Genomic DNA, 26,514 nt, shown 5'->3' on the forward strand with positions numbered 1-26,514 from the left:
TGAAACATATACGTGAGCAGTACTTAAGCACTGTAGTATCGGTGTTAAGACATACCTCTCAAATACTGTAAATCAAGTTAAAAATATCTCAAGACCGATTCTGCTCATAATGAAACCATGTTTCGTGTATGTTTTCTTTAAAGTACCGAGACCAGCCATATACTGTATGTTTATGTTCCAAAATTAATACCGTTTATGGCCTTCACACGCGTTACAGTATGCTCCTATTTTTTTATGCTCAGCTACTAAGATTTCCCTTCAGTGGTAAAATTAGATATGAATATTCAATACTTAAACGGGCACAGTTAAGACATTAAATATACATATACATACTGTATACAGTACAGTTTGCATACGGTAATATGTTTATGTTATGCGATTAAAAAATAAATAAATAAAAATGAAAAGTCCAGCACCAGCTGGATTCAAACACACAACCTGCCAGTTGGTAGTCACGCACATAGACCAGTAGGCTACAAGACAGCTCGCATGAACAGGCAGGGGAAACAGCCCTACACAGCCCTGCCGCAGTACACGGATATAATCATACCGTTATTAAATTCTTGAGATACGCGATTCCATATTATATTCCCTTTTAATCAAATTCTAAAAGTATGCTTGTTGACTCCGGTATCACGTTAGTTAAAGACTTCGAAGCTTACAATGTTTAGGGAGAAATGGATTACTGGTGTGTATTTTTTTCTTTAAAGTGCCGATTCCTGGAACACCCCTCTGAAGTGGTTCCATAAGAAAAGAAAGCGTTGATAAATACAAGTGTCTTTTAATACACTCTTTGCTGTGCTCTTGAGGATCCTTGTGATATTTTAAGCTCTAGTTGAATGATAGGTGTCGCATTTTAAATCATTTTCGTAGTTAGAAATTATGAAACGCCCTGTTAAAAGCAAGGAAGGTTTTATGCCCGTTGAAGTAAAACAAAATGCCTGACAAAGTATGGCTTGGACAGATTCCAAGTGCTTGTACAAATGTGCTAAAGAAATTATACTTTGAGTATACAGCTTGTCCAAAGTCATCCATTATTAATACTATTAGTAATATCTTCAGTAAAGGCTTTGATGCATAAATATTTCTGATAAAGGTAGGTTGTGTACTTTTGTCCAACTGAGCAATCTAGCTTTCATAAAATATACCAACATTTTAATGACTGATGATTAACATGCTGTAATACACAGTTCAAAATTAAAGGCTCAAATGCTGTACATGAGAGGTTAAGCTCCCCCTGGCGGTTTTACAAGGCGACGCCGGGTAGTTAGTCACGTGACACACTTGAACCGCGTGATACCCCGGTGGGCGTGTCGCGGTATGCCGCGAAATACCTCACCCATTTTGAATGGCTGCATCTATACACCGATACCTAGTGTTCTCGGTGCACTCCCAGTGTTCAGAGGATACCCAGTGTTCCCAGTGCACACCCAGTGTTCAGAGGATACCCAGTGTTCCCAGTGCACACCCAGTGTTCAGAGGATACCCAGTGTTCCCAGTGCACACCTAGTGTTCAGAGGATACCCAGTGTTCCCAGTGCACACCCAGTGTTCAGAGGATACCCAGTGTTCCCAGTTCACACCCAGTGTTCAGAGGATACCCAGTGTTCCCAGTTCACACCCAGTGTTCAGAGGATACCCAGTGTTCCCAGTGCACACCCAGTGTTCCCAGTGCACACCCAGTGTTCAGAGGATACCCAGTGTTCCCAGTGCACACCTAGTGTTCAGAGGATACCCAGTGTTCTCAGTGCACACCCAGTGTTCAGAGGATACCCAGTGTTCCCAGTGCACGCCTAGTGTTCAGTGGATACCCAGTGTTCCCAGTGCACGCCTAGTGTTCAGAGGATACCCAGTGTTCCCAGTGCACGCCTAGTGTTCAGAGGATACCCAGTGTTCCCAGTGCACGCCCAGTGTTCAGAGGATACCCAGTGTTCCCAGTGCACGCCCAGTGTTCAGAGGATACCCAGTGTTCCCAGTGCACGCCCAGTGTTCAGAGGATACCCAGTGTTCCCAGTGTTTGAGTTCTGCTTCTCCGGTGTTTCCTCTAAAGCAGCTTTCCTCCCCCGGAAATGCAGTCGGCCTTTCTTACCCAGAGGGGAAAGCAGTCCTTCTCTGATCTAGGGTGTTTTTTTTTGTCTGTCTTCTATATCTGTTACCTTGTTTAACAATCGCTAGCTACCGTCATTAACCATTTTTAATAAAGGTCGTACTTTTGGGTCATTGCAGTTTGCACAGGCCTGCTTCCTGTCGAAGAGGATATCTTGAGCAAGAGTTTGACCTGCCCAGTGTAGACTTCAGAAACCCTTAATAGGTCTCCACCAACATATCCTGCGTTTTTCTGAAGGAAATACAAATGTAATGTAATATGAGCGTTATGTAACACAAGCATGATGTAGTATTGTGAGTATCACTTAGGGATAATTGTGTCTGGGCTCTGCCCACGACATCAGGGAACAACAAAGGTATCCTTTCTGTCCCCTTTAACCAATGTGCAAACAACGTATCTTTTATTCCTCATTTATGTAGAGGCTGGAGACCCTTAATGAAGTTATATACTTTTTCACCTGAACAATCAGTGCAACATGCATCACAATCTGAAAGAGAAACAGAGTTTGATGACGCCCTGCACAGCCATCCTGTCTACTTCAGCCCCCGCTGTCCCCTTTAAACAGCATATAATTTATTTTTAATTCATATAGAGGTCGGAGACCCTTAATGAAGTTATATACTTTCTCACCTGAACAATTAGCGCTGCTTTTATTAAAGTCTGAAAGAGAAACAGAGTTTGATTAGGTACAGCAAAGCCATCCTGGCCCAGTGTTCCCTAGTGCCTAGTGTTCAGTGGATACCCAGTGTTCCCAGTGCACGCCCAGTGTTCAGAGGATACCCAGTGTTCCCAGTGCACACCCTTGAAGTGGTGTTCCAGCCATACTCACTGTGACTTGTGGGAGCAGGAGTGGTGGTGCTGGATGTTGTTAAGTCTGGGAATGAATGAAAGACGTTAGTTCAGCACCAGCTCCAGAAACCAGTGGGAGAGCTGACTTTGGTTTTGCAGGGAGAGCTTTTAAAAAATCATTTGACAGCCCAGACTGATTAATTGATCATTGACTAACTCAACTAACTTGTTCATTAACTAACTCGATTTTTGACTGATCTAATTGCTTGCTGGGTTGTCAGAGGGTTGGCTGATCTGACAGATCGATTCACTGATTTATCCCAGGCAGTTCCTGGTCCAGTCAGTCCGGGGGTCTGTGACTCTGATCCAGTCAGTCCATGGGGTCTGTGTCCCCGGTCCAGTCAGTCCATGGGGTCTGTGTCCCCGGTCCAGTCAGTCCATGGGGTCTGTGTCCCCGGTCCAGTCAGTCCAGAGGTCTGTGTCCCCGGTCCAGTCAGTCCAGAGGTCTGTGTCCCCGGTCCAGTTCTGGACACTCCACTCAGAGCTCTTCCCAGGTCAGGGGGATCCCCTCCAGACCCCCCAGTGTGCAGCCCCACCTGGATGATGCTCCAGTCCGCTCAGCACACAGCAGCTCTCAGTGGGGAGGAGAGCAGAGGGATGGAGCCAGTTCAGAGAGGGGGGGTGATTAGGAGGCCATCATGGGACAAGACCAGGGGGGGAATCAGGCCAGGACACTGGGGTAACACCCCTACTCTTCTCCAGAAACACCCCGGGATTGTAAATGAGCACAGAGAGTCAGGACCTCGGTTTGACGTCTCATCCGAAGGACGGCGCCTTCAGTCCAGTGTCCCCCGTCACTATACTGGGGCATCAGGACCCACACAGACCACAGGGTGAGCGCCCCCTGCTGGCCCCACTCACACCTCTCCCAGCAGCAACCTCAGTTTTTCCCAGGAGTCTCCCCTCCAGGTACTGACCAGGCTCCCACCTGCTGGGCTCCAGTGGGGAGGGGGCTGCCAGCTGGGAGCTGCAGGGTGAGATGGCTGCTGGGCAAACGATGGCTAAAGAGCTTCCTAGGACACCCTGGACTTCGTGGTCGACTTCCTTCTCTTCAGACGGAGGTGGCTTGAAATCTGTCTCGTTTCAAGGAGTATTGGACACGATGCCCCCCCTGCTATATCCCCGCCAACTGGTGGCACGCCGACGACGAGGGCTCTCGGCCTCAATCCATCAACCACAAACTCTCCGGGATGAAAGAGAAGGACAGACTCTGTTCGTTGTTCCGGGGGGGGAGGGAAAAAAACAAAAGCTAAACAGATTTTTTTTAAAAATTTTTTATTGATGCTTAACAAAAGAACAAAAATTACAATACAGATTAATGTCAAGGGTTTATTTAGTGACCCCCCCCCCATCTTACGATCATCACAGGACCTTAAAATAATACTTAATAATACAAGGTCATGCAGACGGTCTGAGGACTCAGGTGGAGATAATGTGAAAGTTTTCCACAGTCCAGTCTGGGGCCCCACAGCTTCAGTCCAGACTGGGGTCTGGGGTCCCTCAGTTTCAGTCCAGACTGGGGTCCCTCAGTTTCAGTCCAGTCCGGTCTGGGGCCCCGCAGCTTCAGTCCAGTCTGGGGCCCCTCAGCTTCAGTCCAGTCCAGAATGTGGCCCCTCAGCTTCAGTCCAGTCCAGACTGGGGTCCCTCAGCTTCGGTCCAGCACAGACTGGGGTCCCTCAGCTCCGGTCCAGTCCAGTCTGGGGTCCCTCAGCTCCGGTCCAGTCCAGTCTGGGGTCCCGCAGCTCCAGTCCAGTCCAGTCTGGGGCCCCTCAGCTCCGGTCCAGTCCAGTCTGGGGCCCCTCAGCTCCAGTGCAGTCCAGTCTGGGGCCCCTCAGCTCCAGTGCAGTCCAGTCTGGGGCCCCTCAGCTCCAGTGCAGTCCAGTCTGGGGCCCCTCAGCTCCAGTCCAGTCCAGTCTGGTGTCCCTCAGCTCCAGTGCAGTCCAGTCTGGGGCCCCTCAGCTCCAGTCCAGTCCAGTCTGGTGTCCCTCAGCTCCAGTGCATCCCAGTCTAGGGTCCCTCAGCTTCGGTCCAGCACAGTCTGGGGTCCCTCAGCTTCGGTCCAGCACAGTTTGGAGTCCCTCAGCTCCGGTCCAGCGCAGTCTGGTGTCCCTCAGCTCCGGTCCAGTCTAGTCCAGTCCAGATCTTAGCTGGACTGTCCAGTCCAGTCGTCTGGTGTCCCTCAGCTCCGAACCAGTCCAATCCAGTCCAGATCTTAGCAGGCACAGAACCAGGAAAGGAACCTGGAAAGAATATTGTTATTGCAGGTGTGAGGGACACAGACACAGACGTCACCATGACATCAAACAGCAAGAGGAGACTCCTCCTTGAATCACAGACACGACCGGGCGGCGCCTCCCTGTCTGCTCACCTGCACCTCCTCTTCTTCTTCTTGTCCTTCCCGGCAGCCTGGTCCTCCTCTCCCTCGCTCTTCCTCTCCTGACCCACGGTCTCCGCCACCTCCATCGGCTCATCCTGATCATCTGTCTCCACCGACACGCAGCTCAGGGAGTTTAAAAAGACCCACCAGCGCTTCTGAAGCAGAGACAGGAGAGTCACGTTAAGAGTCGGACTGGACACTCCAGTACATGAACACTGCACTGAGAGAGAGACGGGTTCATACACACACACTGACTGGACACTCCAGTACATGAACACTGCACTGAGAGAGAGAGAGGGGTTCATACAGACACACTGACTGGACACTCCAGTACATGAACACTGCACTGAGAGAGAGGGGTACATACAGACACACTGACTGGACACTGGACAGGAGTAAAAAGAGGATCAGAGCATTACCCACCTTCTTTTTCTTCTGTCTCACAGGAGGTGGTGATTGGACCTCCTCCAGCTGGAGTCCGAGGAGGGAGAGAGGGGGCAGGAGAGGGACAGCACAGGGAGAGAAAGAGAGAGACAGCTGAGTAAAGTGTCCCAAGAGCACAGAGACTCTGCTGAGATCACACTCGCAGTGAGTGACCTGGGTGTAGCCCACTAATACTGACCCACTGGACACCACAGGACAGAGAGGAGGAGGAGGAGAGAGACACACTGCCTGGACACCACAGGACAGAGAGGAGGAGGAGAGAGACACACTGACTGGACACCACAGGACAGAGAGAGACAGAAAGGAAGGAGAGAGAGAGACAAAGATGATAATAATAATAATAATAATAATAAACTTTATTTTATATAGCGCCTTTAAAGGTGGCTTCTCAAAGCGCTTTACAGGATGACAATAACAATAAATAAGAAGACTACAACAATAAATAAGAAAATTTCACAAGACAGGACACAATTATAATTACAACAATACAACAATAACAATAGAGGAGACCGTGGAAGATGGTATTAAGAAGAGCAGAGGGGTGAAGAATGGAAGCAGTTAAGTAAAGGCTTTTCTGAAAAGGAGGGTTTTGAGTCTGGATTTGAAGGAGTTTAGAGAAGGTGACTCTCTAATATCCTTGGGCAAGGAGTTCCAGAGCTTGGGGGCATAGCAGGAGAAGGCCCTGTCGCCCATACAATGTAGACGGGCTTGGGGGACAGTAAGGAGGGCAGAATTTGAAGAGTGGAGGTTGCGAGGTGGGGAGTAGGGCGATAAAAGTTCAGACAGGTATTGAGGTGCCAAGCCATGTAAAGCCTTGTAGGTGAGCATGAGGATTTTAAAGTCTACGCGGAATTTGACCGGAAGCCAGTGCAAGGACTCCAGGATAGGAGTAATGTGAACACTTGCACTAGATCTGGTCAGGATTCTGGCTGCTGAATTTTGGACATACTGCAGCTTGTTCAGAGTAGATTTAGATACCCCAGGGAGCAGAGCATTGCAGTAGTCAATTCGAGAGAATACAAATATGTTGATCAGCTTTTCAGCCACAGTTAATGATAGCATAGGGCGTAGTCTTGCGATATTTCTAAGGTGAAAAAAAGATGTTTTGACAGTATGCTGTACATGTGGGTCGAATGTTAAGCCAGAATCGAATATAACCCCAAGGTTTTTCAATTTTGATTGGAGCTCAAGTACAGAGCCATCTACAGACAGGGTTACAGGACTGGCTTTACGAAGTTGATGGGGGGTACCAATAAGCATGACTTCAGTCTTGTCACAGTTAAGATGAAGGAAGTTTTGAGTCATCCAAATTTTTATGTCAGAGATGAATTTAGATAGAATAGAGACAGCCACGTCAGTGTCGGGTTTGGTATGGATGTATATTTGAGTATCGTCAGCGTAAAAATGAAAGCTGAGGCCATGTGATCTTAAAAGCTGACCAAGTGGGAACATGTAAATGCTGAAGAGCAAGGGGCCCAGTATTGAGCCCTGGGGGACACCAGACTTGACAAGAACGATTTCAGACCTGTACCCATTGAGAGAGACAAAGTGACAGCGATCAGTGAGGTAAGACTTAAACCATTTGAGGGCAGTGTCAGAGACTCCAAACACAGTCTCAAGACGAGAAAGCAAGGTGTTATGGTCAACAGTGTCAAAGGCAGCACTGAGATCAAGAAGGATGAGTATGGAAAGAGAACCAGAATCAGAAGCTATTAGGAGATCGTTGGTGACTTTGACTAGGGCGGTTTCTGTGCTGTGAAGTTGACGGAAGCCAGATTGGAGGGGTTCGAAGTTGAGGCCCAGGATCCAAATCTTCAGTTCTGATTTTTTAAAGTGATATCTTTCCTTCCTGTCGTGGAAGTCACACGATGTGAGCAATTGTTTTTTTTACGTTGCGATCCAAAGAGCCTCAGACGCACAGTCTAACAGTAACCAAACCAGAATGCATTCTGCTGGGAGCCGGGCTGAGCTCATTCTCACTCCCTGTGCGGAAAACAGAATTATTTCTTCCCCGAACATCGTCTACAGATCACTTGTGCGCTTTTAACCTTCTCGCAGCTACGGGCGAGACTGACGCTCATGATATGAAGGCACCCGCTGGAACACATTCTCTAACTCTCACAATCGCGACAGACTTCGCTTTTTAAAAAAAAAGTAGATATAGCCCTGAAAAAAGCATTAGCTTTATCAGTTTTTACATTAATCTATTTTGAATCAAAGTTTGATTTTTTTATTGCATTTTACATTATAATAATAATAATTATCATCATCATCATTATTGCTTACACTTATATAGCGCTGTTCTGGATACTCCACTCAATGCGCTTTACAGGTAATGGGGACTCCCCTCCACCACCACCATTCTCCTGAATGAGCACAGAGATTCAGGACCTCGGTTTTACGTCTCAGCTGAAGGACGGCACCTGATTACAGTTTAGTGTCCCCGTCATTGTACTGGGGTATCAGGACCCGCATGGACTGCAGGGTGAGCGCCCAGCGACAGAAACCAGACGTGTGTCGGGCTCGGCTGTGAGCAGGACAGTGACGTCACGGGGACAAAGTAGAGGAAATCAAAACGGTTCTATAAAAGACCTGTGTCAGCTGTTGGTTTGCAGTCTGGACTCTAAATCCTCCGATCCGATTTTAAATCTCTCTAATACCTGAGCGGCTTCTTCCGAGTATTTATTCGTATACTTATCAGTAGTATGAAGGATGTGACAAATTTATGATTTCTTGGAACAAAATGGTTTTTATTTGCATTCGAAATGAAGCGGAATTTTAGCGCGACATACAAACCCTTTGTCTTTTTTAGATAGTAATTTTTAAACAGACATAAATGTAGAAAACGTGTTTTATTTTAGCACTACAATAGCAGGGTCAGTGGCGTAATGAATAACGTGTCAGGACTTCCATCAGAAAATTATACTGTAGGTTGGACTGCCGTCTGGCTTGTTTCGTTTGTACCACTTACATTCTTTTATATAAATGAACTCCACCTGAAAGCTATAGAACACACTTTAGGTAAGTTGTCTGCAGCCTCATGCGAATTTCGACAACTTACCCAAAACACTGTACTGTCTGGAGTTCAGCTCCAGCTCTGAACTCAATTGCAATGAAAAACCATGCATAACAAAACTGGAGAACAGCTGAACTTGTGCTCAGTTCGGTGATGAGGGTTCAGAACTGTCCTTGTTGTAATTAGCACGAACTGCACAGGCTCTGAATCAGACCATGTCAATTAGTCTGATCAGTGTAGGACACGTTAATGTAGAATTATTAATAGGTTTATTAGTTAGTTCAGGTTTACCCACCTGAACTAATGTAGAATTATTACTTGGTCTGTCTCTTGTTTGTATATAAATGAATGTCTCTGACAACTTAATGTTAGTTTTACGATGTAGGTCAGGTGTTGACATATGCACGAGTATACGAAATGTCTCACTCCTGATTCAACTTATGTTCTATAGGAGATTGGCGATTCCTCCTGTTTCTCGTACAACCATATCAGAACAGAAGACCGTGTCACCCAGCTGTGATTCAAGATCGACTCGCATCTTTATCCCTTTTTTGTTCGTGATCATTATTTTCTTTAGTTATGATCAATATTGAACTTTTTCGAAATGAAATGACAATAATCAAACATGCAGGCAGATTTTTTAAAAGTATTCAGAATTGACAGGGTGCCCCTTTGGAACAGTCGTCAGAAAATGTGAGAAAATGAAAGTTATGTAAGCTCTGACACAAAGCATTGAAGATTGGAATCTGAGTGTAAAAAAGCTACCCGTCTCCCAATGATAGGCAGGGATACACACCATGACTCGAATAGACTCAGCGAACTTTAACACCTATGATATTACAAGTGCTTTGCACGTGTCGAATTTCAAGAAGGAACTACTACAACAGTTGTGGACATAATTCATTACCACCGGCAAAGTCCAATACCGGCAGCTTCTGAGAAAATAATGTTCACTCATGGAATTTGGTCTTTGAACGGCTGGCGGGAAAATTCATTTATACTCCTGTTGCACCCTCAGCTGAAACATGTTAAAATAACAACGCAGATTTGTTGGAGAACCTGACAAGAATTATTGGGTTAGCACTGTATGTATTCTGGTATATTTACTTTAATTTTAATATAAATGTAAACATGCATGCTGTATAATCTATTGTAATTTTAAAATATGTTAGCTGAGGATGCGAGGGGGGCTATTATACCTTGTGAAACACGCAAGGAACTGTAAAAAAGGCTGGTATTTGAAAAAAATTGGCGATCACAAGAAAACCACAATTTATGTGGTATTATCAGCAATATCCTTCAAAATCTATGTTCAAATGAAGGATTTAAAGAAACTATGAAAAAAGCAACAGTAATAGCAGAGGATTTTGATTTTTGCTCTTCAAGTCAGTAGATCGATGTAGAGTTGCACCCCTACAAACAGCACAAAGGATGAAACCCACCTCTTTCGTTATTGCTATGTTTGTGCCGGTGAAAGTAGCATTTGTGCTATTGAAAGCATCTCGGAAGATGAAGGTGCAGTCACTTCCACATGTCATGATATCATTAGATCCGACGACAAGAGCTGAAGCCCCCGGCATTTTCCAAGCCACGAATGTGAGGAAGATAGGCAGGGAGGAAGGTAGCGTGGCCGAGCGGTCTAAGGCGCTGGATTTAGGCTCCAGTCTCTCTGGGGGCGTGGGTTCGAATCCCACCGCTGCCAAATGTTAGTGTTTTAAGACCTGCAATACGATCAGTAAAACCACTTTTTGTTAGGCAGCGGGAGGTGTTTAGAGATAGACTTTCTAAAAGACAGGCTTAACATCAAGGCAGAAAAAATATTTTGTTTTCTCAACAAAAATTATTTTTGGCACGTTCAGCTTTATGTAGGGAACAACATCTGCCGAGATCACTTTTGAGGCAGTGCACATGATAGTGTACCAGCAAGTAAATTTAATATTGGCTGTGGTGGTGAGCTGCTTTTGTCTGTGAAACTTTTAATTCTTCACGCCGAATCGTTGGCAGGGGTAATAGCTTATCTTTGAACAGAGCGCTCCATCAGAAATACTTTGTTCGTGCTCAAAAGAGATCAGAGGATTAACTTCATGAATTCACATAGCATACCTTACAGGAAAGATTTAAAAGGGGAATTGATTGTGCTACCTGATGTTGTTCCTGTGGTTTCTTTGGATACAAAGGTGAATGTTCTTTGACGTTCTGCTAGAGTATCCACTGGGTGGGTTTTATCGATAAGCTCGGATAGGTCATCAGTGCTCCGTCTCCGGAAAATAATCAGCACTGTTTTTTCCTGTGCTGTCTTTTAAAACATATAAGATCACGAGTTTACAGATTTCTCCAAATAACAACTATACATTTCAACCCAGCGGTTAGCATTCCTTCAATCCAATAGTTTTACTCTAGGTTAAAAGCAGCGTAATATACAGAGAGATGATATTCAAATATTTCAATGTTCTGTTGGATTACCTGTATGGAGATATCACTCAGAATTCCTAATATGATTTTGAGTTCAGTTTTGCTTTACTACTTTCAGAGTCTTATATTGACCTTGCTGAAGCAGAGAAGTGACATAATCACAAATAGTCTTATTAATATTTCAGTTAAATCTTTTTTTCTGTAGTAACATCAGTTGATATTAATATTAGTCCTGATTTATAATTTTTTGTCATGGTTGATCTTAAATAATTTTGTAATTAGTTTCAGTTTTGAAAAATCATGCAGAGAAGCTACCAAAACGGGTATAGTTCATATAATGATTAATGAAGTAGCAGCATTTTGGGTTGAAAACAAAAAGTATATCTTGGTATGAATCCTAACACTTCATAGACAGCGTTCTAGGACTTTTAGCTTCAGATAAAGTTGTCAATACATCATAGATTTCTACTCAATCAATATCAGCAGTGTTATCACTACCGAACGCTAAATATAGATCCTGGCAATACTTCGTGAGATCTTCGTAAGAAAATCCAAAATACTACGGAAGGAATCAAATTTATATGTTTCTTTGGATCGAGAAGATGATCATTATGAGACTCAAAACATGCCTGTCTTTTCTTTTTTCGAGGACAAATGGATTATTGAGGTGTAAAGATGGGTTCAAAACCAAAATCACCTGCTATCGCTGCTGTTTCTTCAAATCCTTCAACTGATCATCGATATCGAGGAATAATATATAGTTTCTTCAAATCCTTCAACTGATCATCGACATAGAGAAATAATATTATACAATTGTGGTTTTCTGTTAATTGCCAATTTGACTAATTACATCTTCGTTTACAGATGTCTTGCATGTATCACAAGGTATAATAGTCGTCGTGCGTCCTCAGTTAAAATGTACGACAAAAGTACAACATTTATGGTTACATCCATATTAAAATGAAGGTTAATATACCAAGATATTAAAATACAATTGTACAGTCCTAACTTAATAATGCCTGTGAAGTTTTCCAACAAATCCAAACTGTAATTTTGAAATATTATAGCTGAGAATGAAAAGAGAGTACAAAGATCAAATTCAATGAGTGAAAATGCACCAGTAGTTCTCTAAGCTGAGTTTCTTCCCTGAACATGACTTGCTTGCGAAGCACCAAGCAGCCTTGAACGGATCGCGGAAATCAAATATAGAGTACAGATGGATTCAGAGTGTCCTTTCCAACTTTTGTGCAACATTTTCCTTTGATAGGGTGGAGTTGTCTTCACAATCTGGGTTAAATAAAAAGGAGTGACGTCAGTGTTAAACAGCTTTCCTTCTTGGAGAACAATGGTTGTGTTCCATATTTCTAATTATTTTGGTTTCAAGATCGCAATTTAGTGTGAAACATAAAAGCCAGCTGGATAAGCTTTATTAATTTCCCTCATGGGATCAATAAAGTATCTACAGCAGTGGTTCTCAAACTTTTTGGACCAAGTACCATCCCTAATCCAACCAAAGCATCCAAGTACCACCTACAAGTCATCATCTCATAGGAACCCCAGAAATTCTCAATGACCAACATGAGTGTACGTGCACATACTCACACATACATATAATAAATATTATAATAATGAACTTTATTTGATATAGCGCCTTTAAAGGTGGCTTCTCAAAGTATTTTACAGAAAAAAAAACATTAACAACAACTAATAAAAAAGCACCATTTCAGTGAGAGGAGTGAGCCTATTTAGTTGAGCAAAGGAGATGTGAATTAATTTTTCGAGCCTTGATACAATTCACAACAGAGTCTAACAGATATTAAATCGTCAGGCATTTTCTTGACGGCAAAGGTCTCGCGGTGGATGTTGTAATGCGTACATTAATTTCTGGAGCAACCTCTCTAATTCGTGCAACTGCACCGTTATGTCGGCTTGTCATTGCTCTAGCACCGTCTGTACAAACTCAGACGCATTTTATCAAGTCGAGGTCATTCTCTTCGATAAATTCATTCAGAAGCTGAAATATGTGCTCTCCTGTAGTTCCTGTTGGTAGCGGTTTACAGAACAGAAAGTCTTCATGGGACATACCCTCAAACTCGTATCTAACGTAAACGAGCAAATTGGCCAAATCAACTACAGACTCATCTAATTGCAGTGAAAAACATCTGCTCATCTTAACGCGCTCTATCAGTGTACGTTTGATATAGTCCTTCATTTCAATAATTCTATGAATGACTGTGTCTTTCAGGGGGAGGGGGGCAGCAGGTCGAGCTGTTTAGCAGCTTTTTTTCCACACATAATACGTGTCAGCTCTTTTGCCAACGGTAAATAAGGTTCTTCAAAAATAGTGTAGCTTACCTGCTTTAGCAATCCGCAAGCTTTTTCCGCATTTCCGTTTTTATTTCCGTATTTATTTAAAGTTTTTATTTCATGCGCATGGGAGCGAAACACAGAGACGCTCGGTGTATTTTTCTCAAATTCGAACAGTTCTTAAATATTTTTCTATCACGCTTTCGTGTGCTCACAAGATTGCCTGCGTTCGTAGCACGTATTTCTATGCATTCCTGTGTTTACAATGTTGGCATTGTTCCAAAATCACGCACATTCTCCTTTCTCCCTATTTGCTGGAGATACAATAGCTTTTTTTAAATACAATTGGTCACTTGCATCCGTAGCACGCATTCCTATAGAGTGGTATAGAATTACAGAGTATCTCTTGTGTCCACTGAAGTATTAGCACGCACTGTATCGTAGTATGTAGGCTGCGTATTCGACACGTATTAAAATACAAAATATGAAAACCCATCCCGATTTTTCAGTGCACACTACACAGTTCCAGGGTCATTTGGCGTACCACCTGGTGGCACTCCACGTACCACTGCCGGTACGCGTACCACAGTTTGAGAACCACTGATCTACAGTATCTATAAATCTCTTACACGTCATTTACAATGGCTTTTCAACTAATAGCCCGTGCAGGGATCAAACCCTAGCTGTTGGTACAGTACGAGTTGCGTAAGGCTCTGTAACGCGCAGATGAGAAACTAACCTCTGCTTCTTCATTATATACACAGTGAGCTATATATGCGAGCTTACTGCCTCCTACGGGCTCTGTATTTGATTGCGGTACAAGACCGGCCGTGGAGATAAAGTGAGACGGGTGTGTACATTAAAAGGCTCATAGTGTCCCTGGGAGGGCTCAAACCACCACCCTTTTGGTTAACAACCGAACCACAAAGACTCATGTACAGCTTAACACTTCTCGGTCTCAGTGAAAGTGATACACTCCGTAAAATTTCCAGAGATTCATTTATTTTTAAAGGAAAATCACCAACAGCGGCCGAGATCTACTGGAGTTTTTTCATTCTATACTGCGATTTCTGAAGGGTACTCTGTGAAAATACGAGTTTTGACGAGAAGGGATGGACATATAAGGTCAAAAGGCTTGAGGAATTGAACCTTAAGGTGAAGACTGGGGGTTCAGTAGCAGCAGAACCTGATCAATATCAGTTGACTCCGATATACTTTGAAAATGAACTTGGGGATTTAGAGTCAGACGTGCTACCGTTGCACCATGGGGTACTTAATTAAAAAAAAATAGAAAAAAAATCAGTGTTCCTGGAACTGTAATTGAGAACAACACCTGCACAAGAGCTGCGCAGGAAGAATAAAATGTGGTCTGGGAAGAAGAGACTCTCTTCGCAGAGCTGCGCTCTTCACAGATTTTTTTTTTGTGAAGCTGATTTGTCTCCTTTGGGAAATTCAACAGCACTGACAACCGTGACTTCATGGCGCAACGGTAGCGCGCCTGACTCCAGATCAGAAGGCTGCGTGTTCAAATCATGTCGAGGTCAGCTGTTACTTTTTCAGGTTCTGCTGGTCCTGAACACGGAATTCACCCCATGCAGTTGAGTTCTATCTGTACACCACATAGATAATCAAAACAAAATAGAGCAGTACAGGACACGCAGTGTGGAGCTCACACAGGCTTACAGTCTCCAGCATTGGAGTGGAGGGGAAAAAAGAACTTTTTTTTTTTTAAGAGAAAAGGCACAGTTCACATCTGCTTAACATCACGTCCAACTTTAGAGACAGCTACATCAGATAATGGAATCCCGGAAGTTTCAGATAACTTTTTTTAATACAGGTTCAAGCAAACCTGAAAGTTAATGAGTTTCCGGACACTTTTGTTTTATTAAAAAGTGTCTGAAGCCTGAAAATGTAATTTGAAAACAAAACCCGCTATTGGACATTAGCAGGTGCTTTTTGTAACGATTTGCTATTTCATGCTGGAAAACAAAGGAAACAGACCCAACGTTTGCTTTCAGGTGCGGTTCATTACATAATATACATCTATTACTGAGGAGCTTGAATAAAATTTACACGAGCCAGGTAGAAGTCGAACCTAGAATCTTATGATCCGAAATCAGACGCGTTGTTTATTAAACCGCTGGCATTTCACATGACCTGAATTCCCCCATAGTGTGCTCAGCGCCGCTACTAGTAATGCACCGCTCCGTCTAAAATTTCAAAGTGAGAAACATGTGTTTTCTGATTTTTTATGAGTTTTAAAATATAATCTCTTTAAATACAGACAAGGGGTTTATGTTTCGCACTGAAATTCCGATTGACTGAGAATTCAAAGAAAGACTGTTTTCTTCCACAACACCGTATAATTATCACATCCACCAGACTCTCCAACCTCTCCAGATCTTGCTGGTCGAGCAATTGCTCCGATAAATTAGGTCACGTATCATGTTAAATCATTTCTTCTCAACACAACATTTCCTGGTGCACGTTTTCTCTATGAAAAAAAGACATTTTTCCGTTGCACGATTTCTCCTTTTTTATCAAAGCGTACAGAAATAAAAAAGAAGAAGAAATAGTGTCGCAAAAGAACTCTGTCGCCCTTGGGAGATGTCAAACGCATTGGACATGAAAATGGCAGATAAAAGCCAGTTCTCTTCGTTTCTCAGTGTCGGGGCTGCTATGTAAAAGAGGCAATTTGCTCTGAGCGCAGGTTCAGCGCTTACTGAACGCAGATGTCTCAGAGCGGTGTGTCCAAGCGGCTGTAAAAGGTGAAGGCTGTCCTGTCACCGTAGCCTAGTTGGTTAAAGCGCTTCTCTATTAAACAAAAGAACCGAGATTCAAATCCCAGCCGTGTCTTTCTTCCTATCTTGTAGTACAGAACGTATCATTTCGGGCAATCACAAAGGGCTTGATTTCGTTAAATGCATGTGTTCATTTCCTTTCTGGAAAACTTGTTTTTGATGAAATTCACACAGCTTGCGAAAAATGAAATTCAATTCTTGGTTATCAGTGCAGAAGAAATATTACAGGCTGGCAAAATAAACGGGAAGAGATTTTTTTTTAACCGAAAACTTGTGATTCGAGAAATGACCTTACCAGTCGGTTAGCGCGTTCGGCTGTTAACCGAAAGGTTGGTGGTTCGAGTCCACCCAGGGACGGGGTTCTTTTGCAATATAAACATTGTCTTCAGTCGATTGGATTTCTCAGCGAAACCTTAACCATTTTAATATTTGCAGGAAATGCAAGTGTTTAACACGTGTCAGGGTCACCGGGAAATGTCCAATAATGCCCAACATTGCAACTCCCCAGAAAACCATATTCACTCAAAAAAAATTATCGTCGAATCTTCATTTATACTCCAGTTATCCAGAATCCTCTGCTGAAATATTTTAAAAATACAATGCAGGTTTGTTTGAGAACTTGACAAGCATTCTTACAATAGCACTGTGCAGTTGGATTTTGATATTTTGACATATTTACCTTAATTTTAAACATAAATACTATACAGTCTATTGTAATTTTAAAATATGTTAGCTGAGGATGCAAAGGGGTGAAAGGGAAAGGTCAGAGGGTATAGTAAAAACAAGGTTAGGATTGGTGGAGGTGGTAGGGGTGTTGATGGTTTTTCTCTTGTCATGGAAATATAACTATTAATTTTAAAGGATCACTTACTGACGTCAGACAGCTGCCAATTCTCCAGATGCGTCTCTGGAAGGATAAACAGTTTATCCTCCGAGGTTCGTCCAATTTGCTAAAATTGTCCGGGTCCGGATGGAGTTTCAGCAGCCGTTCGCGCTCAGGTTTGTGATCCCGGACGAGCCCCCAAATTGTCATGGAAATATAACTATCAAGGAAGCCACAAGAGAGAGTTCTCACCTGAGTAAGGTCTTTATTTCAATATTTGCCCTGCAAAGTGCAACCAGAGACTCAATTTGTTACAAGCAGTACAGGGTTTTTATAAGACGTTGCGCTGTAAAAAAATTCAGCAGTTGGTCCCTTCTAAAACTTCCCCTTTCTCTAAGAGAAAACAGATTACATCATAGAGCGAGAGAAGAAAAACTAGATTTGTTATTCAAAGCTTATCAGTTACTTTCAGCTAATTCTAATGACCCAGACAGCATATATTGTTTTGGTACATTGTCTTCTAAACTAACCTAAACAGTGTACTTTGTTGACGAACTGTTTTCTAAAATTCTGCACGCACTGTAGCACAGCAGTTACATCCTTGAAATATATTATCTAAAAGCACCAATATATTTTTTCAAAGCTCTCTACATTTTTAAGAATCAATTTACTTATTAGATTTCCACTTCACCGGCATCATGCAAGCAAACTACATAAATATGAGAAAACACGCAAGAGAGTTGTCACTCAGAGTGTCGAAGGGTCGATGTATACTGGGGCTCAGTTGAAATGCAACGTCAGGACTTTTTCAAATTATGTCACACGAAGAGAGCACAGCCCTTTCCGCCCTGCCGCGTGTGTCTCGGTAACTCGCTGTGATCGTATAGTGGTCAGTACTTTGCGTTGTGGCCGCAACAACCCCGGTTCGAATCCGGGTCACGGCAGAATAGGGGCGTCTGCTTTTACCACTCGCACGAATGAAGGCAAAAAAAAGCCAATCGATGTGAACGAACGGCGCTTTACAGAGGAGTACTGCCTGACTGGATCGTTCATGAACGACAGAGGCCACTCCGACCTCTTCTCGGTTTTCTTCAATGACTTACTAAGGATCTTCTTCACATTCGCCCATGCAGGGGAAGCCAGTTACACCAAAGCAAACGCAGGAAAGTGCATTTCAAGCAGAGACCAGGAGGGACTTGTTTACACCGAGAGTGGGCGGGGAATGGAACAATGCGCCCAGCCCTGTTGCTGGAGCCGATTCTTGATGAGCTCTTGGGCTCACTAAGAGGCCCCCGCTGGATGCTAATCTTTCTGTTGTTCTTGCAGGTCCTGCGCTGCTTTTGAGCCGACAGAGCTCGTCCTGGTCTGTCGGCACAGCCCAATTGCAAATGATCGGCTCCGCGTACAGAAGGAACGTGCGTTTGGTACAAGAGTGCACGAAGGCACTGGAAATACATTGGGAACAAATGACCGGTCGCTCAAGACCTCTGTGAAGTACAGGAGCGTGCAAAACGAGGCTGTTTCCGCCCGGTCTCGAACCGGGGACCTTTCACGTGTTAGGCGAACGTGATAGCCGCTACACTACGGAAACCTGCAGGGACCACTGCTGGTTTCTCGCTTGCGTTTCGGGCTGAGAAAGGGACGCGTCACTTTAGGCAGGTGGCGCTGGAGAGAGGAACAAAGGTCGCGATGAAACGAAATGCCGAAACCCGGGATCGAACCAGGGACCTTTAGATCTTCAGTCTAACGCTCTCCCAACTGAGCTATTTCGGCAGTGCGCAAAGCCCACAGCCACCTGCTCCAGCCTTCCTGTGTTGTGGCATGAGCGCACCAAGAGTAGCGGGAGAGTGTTGCAGGAACGTCACTCAGAAGGAAAGCCACCCAGCTGCGCCCTCTGAGCTCTGTCCAGCGCATCTTCCTCGCATGGACTCCTGCCTGCGACGGGCAGGAAACAATTAGCAAGAACAGAACGACACCCCATGGGTGTCTCATGACCGCACCTTAGGTTGTGACACGTGCACGTGTGAGGGGTTGCCGAGCTACTTTGGAGCAGAGCTTGGGCGGAGGGGGAGCGGGAAAGCAGACAAAGAGGTGACACCTCAAGGTCTGCACGATCACAGCTCTCCGCCGCCCCAGGCTTCCGCTCGATAAGCTACTGGACACAACCGCCCCTCCTCACACAGACCGTGGAAAAGCCCCCGAGTGGGAGGGCTCTCTCTTCCTCCCAGGAGCTCTTGGACACGACGCACAGACAGGGCGCGGGGAGCCGCCGCCTGCAAACACGGCTCCAGGCGGGACTCCACTCCGCAGGAGCCGCAGAGCAGAGGAGATGAGGGCAGCTTAGCTTCTGTGCAGAGACCTGAGCTGTTGTTGCTGTGGATGCTGTCTTTTCTGCACTCGGGGTAGGAGTGAATGTTGAGTTGCCCTTAGAAATGAAGCAGAGCACTTCAACGGCACGGGTGTGTGTGTGTGCGCGCCCTGGTGATTCTGGGAGACAGATCGAACCTGGGCTAAAAGAGAGGGGGCTTAGCCCTCTTCCATTTGCTAGTTCAAAGTTGTACAACCCATTTGTATCTGCTAGGCGGCGCAGTCGTCGTGCACAAAACGCTTTGAAAAGCGTCAAAGGCAAGTCATTCCGAGTTGGTCGTTTGTGTTTTCCGTTCAGACGCGAAATGCTGAAATGATCTCTCGGCTCCTCGGTTGTCATTTCTGCTCCGTAAAGGGATCACAGCACGCGTCGGCTTCCAGCATGCTGGGTCGGGACACGATGCCGGGGGTTGGAGAGAGCGATATCTTCCTCGTTAGTATAGTAGCAAGTATCCCCGCCTGTCACGCGGGAGACCGGGGTTCGATTCCCCGACGGGGGGTAGCTTTTCTTTCACCTCCTTAGAGAAATGACTGCCTTTCACTTCTCTGTTTTCTTTCACAGCGTCGTGCACCTTTTCATTGCTCTCGCTTTCAGAGCCTCCGCACGGCACACGACTCGACATCAGGAAGCACATTGAAGTGAAAGCAGGAAGCGCTGCGACATGCACTGTGCAGATCCCGCCACACTAAGAGGTGAGTGGGTCTGTTCGATGCACAAAGAACGCTTTGAGAAGCATCAAAGGCAAGTCATTCCGAGTTGGTCGTTTGTGTTTTCCGTTCAGACGCGAAATGCTGAAATGATCTCTCGGCTCCTCGGTTGTCATTTCTGCTCCGTAAAGGAATCACAGCACGCGTCGGCTTCCAGCACGGTGGGTCGGGACACGATGCCGGGGGTCGGAGAGAGCGATGTCTTCCTCGTTAGTATAGGACCTGTCACCTGTCCCCACCTGTCACGCGGGAGACTGGGGTACATCAGGACGCGCCTTGAAGTGAAAGCAGGATGCGCTGTGACATGCACTGTGCAGATCCCGCCACACTAAGAGGTGGGTCCAGTGGGTCTGTTCGATCACAGCGCTAGGCGAATCCCCAATCCCCTTTTGTGCCTGGCGACAAAAGATATCTGTTTCCGCCCGGTTTCGAACAGGGGACCTTTCGCGTGTGAGGCGAACGTAATAACCACTACACTACAGAAACGGTGGTAAGACGTGCCCAGCGGCCCAGTGCTGAGCTTCGCCAATGCGATTCAGCTGCTTCCAGTGCCTTTATTGGAGTGCGCTGATGGACCGTGCTCTCTCTCCAGAGACCAGCACGCCTGTCATGGACGGAGCAGGAAAGGCGGCGCCACATTCTACAGCCCTCTCCACGCAATCGACGAAATCGGGCTACTGAAGTGGAGAAAATCGCCTCTCCAGAAAGTGCAAATATCATCTTGGAGACTATAAATCCTATTGCCGAAGGTCAGCCCTGTCTACCAGAGTAACCCTCCCACAGCGATGATCAGCTCGTCTCACACGCGAGAAGTTTCGGTTGGAAACAAGCGCCCCCTCTTCTCGCACGTTTTGCACGTTCGAGTAGTTTTAATGCGGCTCTTTCGTACACGGTGCTGATCTTTTGGAAAGCAGGAGGCAAAACCGAGTCGAACCGCCTGGGTGAAAACCAGGAACCCTAACCGCTAGACTATATGGCAGCGAACAACCATGCTGTTCCCGGCATCATGCAAGCAAACTACATAAATATGAGAAAACACGCAAGAGAGTTGTCACTCAGAGTGTCGAAGGGTCGATGTATACTGGGGCTCAGTTGAAATGCAACGTCAGGACTTTTCCGAATTATGTCACACGAAGAGAGCACAGCCCTTTCCGCCCTGCCGCGTGTGTCTCGGTAACTCGCTGTGATCGTATAGTGGTCAGTACTTTGCGTTGTGGCCGCAACAACCCCGGTTCGAATCCGGGTCACGGCAGAATAGGGGCGTCTGCTTTTACTACTCGCACGAATGAAGGCAAAAAAAAGCCAATCGATGTGAACGAACGGCGCTTTACAGAGGAGTACTGCCTGACTGGATCGTTGATGAATGACAGAGGCCACTCCGACCTCTTCTCGGTTTTCTTCAATGACTTACTAAGGATCTTCTTCACATTCGCCCATGCAGGGGAAGCCAGTTACACCAAAGCAAACGCAGGAAAGTGCATTTCAAGCAGAGACCAGGAGGGACTTGTTTACACCGAGAGTGGGCGGAGAATGGAACAATGCGCCCAGCCCTGTTGCTGGAGCCGATTCTTGATGAGCTCTTGGGCTCACTAAGAGGCCCCCGCTGGATGCTAATCTTTCTGTTGTTCTTGCAGGTCCTGCGCTGCTTTTGAGCCGACAGAGCTCGTCCTGGTCTGTCGGCACAGCCCAATTGCAAATGATCGGCTCCGCGTACAGAAGGAACGTGCGTTTGGTACAAGAGTGCACGAAGGCACCGGAAATACATTGGGAACAAATGACCGGTCGCTCAAGACCTCTGTGAAGTACAGGAGCGTGCAAAACGAGGCTGTTTCCGCCCGGTCTCGAACCGGGGACCTTTCGCGTGTTAGGCGAACGTGATAGCCGCTACACTACGGAAACCTGCTGGGACCGCTGCTGGTGTCTCGCTTGCGTTTCGGGCTGAGAAAGGGACGCGTCACTTTAGGCAGGGGGCGCTGGAGAGAGGAACAAAGGGCGCGATGAAACAAAATGCCGAAACCCGGGATCGAACCAGGGACCTTTAGATCTTCAGTCTAACGCTCTCCCAACTGAGCTATTTCGGCGGTGCGCAAAGCCCACAGCCACCTGCTCCAGCCTTCCTGTGTTGTGGCATGAGCGCACCAAGAGTAGCGGGAGAGTGTTGCAGGAACGTCACTCAGAAGGAAAGCCACCCAGGTGCGCCCTCTGAGCTCTGTCCAGCACATCTTCCTCGCATGGACTCCTGCCTGCGAGGGGCAGGAAACAATTAGCAAGAACAGAACGACACCCCATGGGTGTCTCATGACCGCACCTTAGGTTGTGACACGTGCAGGTGTGAGGGGTTGCCGGGCTACTTTTGAGCAGAGCTTGGGCGGAGGGGGGCGGGAAAGCAGACAAAGAGGTGACACCTGAAGGTCTGCACGATCACAGCTCTCCGCCGCCCCAGGCTTCCGCTCGATAAGCTACTGGACACACCCGCCCCTCCTCACACAGACCGTGGAAAAGCCCCCGAGTGGGAGGGCTTTCTCTTCCTCCCAGGAGCTCTTGGACAAGACGCACAGACAGGTGTGGGGAGCCGCCGCCTGCAAACACGGCTCCAGGCAGGACTCCGCTCCGCAGGAGCCGCAGAGCAGAGGAGATGGGGGCAGCTTAGCTCCCGTGTAGAGACCTGAGCTGTTGTTGCTGTGGATGCTGTCTTTTCTGTTCTCGGGGTAGGACATCAGGAAGCACATTGAAGCGTTGCGACATGCACTGTACAGATCCCGCCACTACTGGGCCCGATTTCCCCGGATCGAAACCGGGCGGACACAGGCCCGTTTCGTTTGTTGCCACGCACACTGTTTGGGGATTCGCCTAGCGCTGTGATCGAACAGACCCACTCACCTCTTAGTGTGGCGGGATCTGCACAGTGGATGTCGCAGCGCATCCTGCTTTCACTTCAATGCATGTCCTGATGTACCCTGGTCTCCCGCGTGACAGGTGGGGATACTTGCCACTATACTAACGAGGAAGACATCGCTCTCTTCTTAGTGTGCAAAACACTTACTTGCAGCATTGTGGGTGCTGTGGTTTAAATGCTATTGGTTTGTGAACAGAATACCCCTATTCCAGTGCATTGTGCCACATTAAATAAACACACGAGAAAAAGAGATTCAGAACGCAAAGCTGTGTCAGTGTTCTGTGTAAAAAATCGGTTTGAACATCATGGGAGCTGTTTTTAATAAGCTGCTGAGTAAAGAATATTTTAATCTTCCTGCTGTCAGTAGTATTGTGCATATAGTTGACTCTTACCTGAATGAAAACAGGACGTAAAGGAAGGGTTTCAGAATTCAGACAAAGCTTTATTCCCGTGCTTACAGTCCGAGTAATTGGAGACTGCGCTATTCTGTTGCCTATGGTCATATACGGGTTTTTCGCATGAAGCCGTATTGAACAGCATTTCTCGCGTTGTGAACTTGTGTATACAGCGGTCCCCCGGGTTCCACTTAGTGCGTAATTACGCATCGATGAAAAACCGGAGGTTTAAAAAAAGATAATTAGCTCACTGATACTTTGATGTAGAGGCTGTGGAAATATCCACGTCGTGGTCTTTAAAATGCACTTGGTTTGAAGGCGTTCTGTGCTTCCGTTGCGAAGATATGGACAAAAGAATATTCGTGCTTGGTCCAAAAACTGTAATATAAACGAAAAAGTAAAGGCTGAGAAAGCATTCACAATGTATTTTATGCACAAAGCAAGTATTCTCGCGAATCTAAGAGGTTTCGTGTAAACGCTACAGGCGTGGCAAAATCGTTTTCGAACTTCAAGCTAACTTTACCCCGGTGTTTTACGCTGCTCCTTTCTACACTGAACTGGTCATTTGGACACCGTAAGACAAGAGAGACACATTTCTATGTAATCAGGAAACCAGGAATCCTAACCGTTAGCCCGTTAGTGCCACAGAAAAAAAAAACGTTTCAGCAAGATAAAATTGCAGGGTAAACACATTTTTTTCTTTTTCGTAGCGCTTGTGTTTTGTTTGATTTAGCGAATTTTATACACTTTATTTCTGACACATGACTTAAAAGGCTGGTAGAGTATATTTAATACAAAAGCGCTGAACAACAATTTTCATCTACCGTATTGTCATGTTTTTTAAAAAAGCAAGTTAAATGCATGTATAGTAAATGTTTTTTTTTCATATAATAGTGTTTATGGTCTGATAAACGTAATTCATTATTTAACGGACATTTGGTATAATTAAAAAAATACTCATTCACGAATGTAAACATTTTTTACAATAACGTGTTCTATTATACATGCAGCAATATCACCAGACAGTTTAATGGTCTGTCGTCCTTTTACAGTTCTGGGTTTTATTCTGTCTTCAGATGCACCAGATGTATTTTTAAAATACGTAAATAACAATTCTGGTGCAGCAAAGCATTCTGATTAATTCAGATTCACTCTTCACGTGTGTTATAGATATCATATTGTAGCGTTTGGCAGGTTCTTTTTCAGAACTAAAGAACAGTGGAGACGCGATTAACCAAGCACTGGCTTTATTTTACAACCACCCCAAAACCAAACACAGGATCTACACACACATGAGGAGACTGACGAACACGTACACACGGTGGTAATTACCTAACAACACACTCTACTTTTACAGGACTACACAGGGCACTAGAATTACTAGGACATTATTTACACAGGTAGGGTCAGCCGCTGGTCATCGTGCTGACCCTCAGACTCTTCCCGGCTACCACTCCCAGCATGCCCAGCGGTACTACGAGCGCCTAGGGGCGCTTCCTCCTCACCACCAGGCGAGGGCGTTACAATATAATGTTTTTGTATCCACGCAAAATCTCGCATGAAGTTGATAAACTTTGCTTGTAACATATTTAACAAGGCACAGTGCCAAACTATTAAAATACATCAGAAAAGAACCCGAACTCATCTAATTGATGTATTTGAAACGAACGGGTGGGAGACTTTAATATGGCGTTCTGGAAATTCACTTTTAGGAGTTTTCGGAAGTCTGGACCCAGATATACAGTGAGGGAGGAGTGCTTGACTTCCTGCTTTCAGCTCGTGCATTGTTTCTACGTGTGAAAACCAACAGAGAGAGCTTTATCGGTTCACAGAAACGTCCCAGCAGTTTTCTAGGTTAAGATGGAAGAATAAATGTAATAAATGGAGATGTTATTGCTGCTGGGGAGTATGAAGGCGGTTTAGCGAGGCGGTGGCGTGTGGAGGGAGGAGACGCGCATTCCGCACGGGCAGCGCAGAGCAATGAGTCACACCTGCTGCGCGCTGAGTCCTGTCCTATATAACCGCTGAGCCCGGACACAGCCTCTCCAGCCAGTGCTGGAGTTTTTTTTTTAAATAATACTTCAGAAAGTGCAGGAACTGACTCTCTTGCTCAGTTGAGGCTATAGGAATCTGTGTTTCTCTCAGGCTGTCAGGAATAGCGCTTATTATATTTTTTTCTCAGGCTAAACAGTATCATTGGGCTGAATTTCAGTTAAACGCCTAGTTTAGAAAGATCAAGAATGAGTTAGGGAAGACAGAGGTGGAGACTAATGGAAGTTATGAAAGCCATTAATGGGTTGTCTCTGCTTGAGCTTGATTTAGACCTTAGTAGTGCAAAGTCTAGGGGTTAATTGCAACAAACTGAAAGTGAAGTACTAACAGGCGTTCAACCCGTGTTTAGTACGCAGCTGTGGTCTGAAGTTGTGCTCCACCTTAAGTCCAATTGCAATGAACGTTGCTATTGTGCTTAGTCCAGCACCGTACTAACCCTGTTCTCAATTGCAACGAACACAGAGTAATAGTTGTTGCCCTCTAGAAGTGACTAAACTAGTGAATTATTTTAAACCACCTCTTAATATGGCTTGAGCAACTTAGTACCATACTTGGTGTAACGATGAATTGCATTAGAAGGCTCCAGAATATAGTGGAAATAATATCGTTACCACGTACTGAATTTATGCATCCGTCGCTTGAAAACATTGTAATATTTAATTAAAATTGCTTAACACTCATACCACATTTATTCATAATGAAGCTGATTAATATGTGTATTTACAAAAGTGACATTTACTAATTATGTTGAATGTTAATCATTACTAGTAGCTGTGAAGTTTAAGGTGCTAGGGAGTGAAGAGAACAGAACTTAAACTATTATTTATATAAATGTAGCGTGAGGCTTTAATGTGTTCTATAAAATCGAGGAGTCAACTGGATAGATTTGTTAAATATTTTAGTGATGGGTCTCCGTATTTGTGGTTATCAGAGGAAAGCAGGGATGAGGAGGAAATAGGTG

The 26,514-nt window shown here is 45.2% G+C and overlaps 1 long non-coding RNA gene and 7 other non-coding genes across 8 annotated transcripts; 4 read left to right on the forward strand and 4 right to left on the reverse strand.

Annotated features, from left to right (window-relative positions):
* Window positions 1-2,516: 2,516 nt before the first annotated feature.
* LOC148665069 (uncharacterized) lies at window positions 2,517-3,148 on the reverse strand. The gene is made up of 2 exons (XR_015937157.1): window positions 2,936-3,148; window positions 2,517-2,766 (listed from the first exon to the last, which is right to left on the reverse strand). It is a non-coding gene; the product is annotated as an uncharacterized LOC148665069 (long non-coding RNA).
* A 7,264-nt stretch (window positions 3,149-10,412) lies between these two features.
* On the forward strand, window positions 10,413-10,494 carry trnal-uag (transfer RNA leucine (anticodon UAG)). The gene has a single exon. It is a non-coding gene; the product is annotated as a tRNA-Leu (tRNA).
* Window positions 10,495-14,983: 4,489 nt separating this feature from the next.
* Window positions 14,984-15,055, forward strand: trnaw-cca (transfer RNA tryptophan (anticodon CCA)). Its single transcript has one exon. It is a non-coding gene; the product is annotated as a tRNA-Trp (tRNA).
* Window positions 15,056-18,007: 2,952 nt separating this feature from the next.
* Window positions 18,008-18,079, forward strand: trnah-gug (transfer RNA histidin (anticodon GUG)). The gene has a single exon. It is a non-coding gene; the product is annotated as a tRNA-His (tRNA).
* Window positions 18,080-18,835: 756 nt separating this feature from the next.
* On the reverse strand, window positions 18,836-18,908 carry trnaf-gaa (transfer RNA phenylalanine (anticodon GAA)). Its single transcript has one exon. It is a non-coding gene; the product is annotated as a tRNA-Phe (tRNA).
* A 2,482-nt stretch (window positions 18,909-21,390) lies between these two features.
* On the forward strand, window positions 21,391-21,462 carry trnah-gug (transfer RNA histidin (anticodon GUG)). The gene has a single exon. It is a non-coding gene; the product is annotated as a tRNA-His (tRNA).
* Window positions 21,463-22,036: 574 nt separating this feature from the next.
* Window positions 22,037-22,109, reverse strand: trnav-aac (transfer RNA valine (anticodon AAC)). The gene has a single exon. It is a non-coding gene; the product is annotated as a tRNA-Val (tRNA).
* Window positions 22,110-22,218: 109 nt separating this feature from the next.
* trnaf-gaa (transfer RNA phenylalanine (anticodon GAA)) lies at window positions 22,219-22,291 on the reverse strand. The gene has a single exon. It is a non-coding gene; the product is annotated as a tRNA-Phe (tRNA).
* Between the last annotated feature and the right edge of the window lie 4,223 nt (window positions 22,292-26,514).

The sequence above is a fragment of the Lepisosteus platostomus genome, chromosome 5, assembly GCF_059453375.1.
Source record: "Lepisosteus platostomus isolate fLepPlt1 chromosome 5, fLepPlt1.hap1, whole genome shotgun sequence".
Taxonomy (NCBI): Eukaryota; Metazoa; Chordata; class Actinopteri; order Semionotiformes; family Lepisosteidae; genus Lepisosteus; species Lepisosteus platostomus.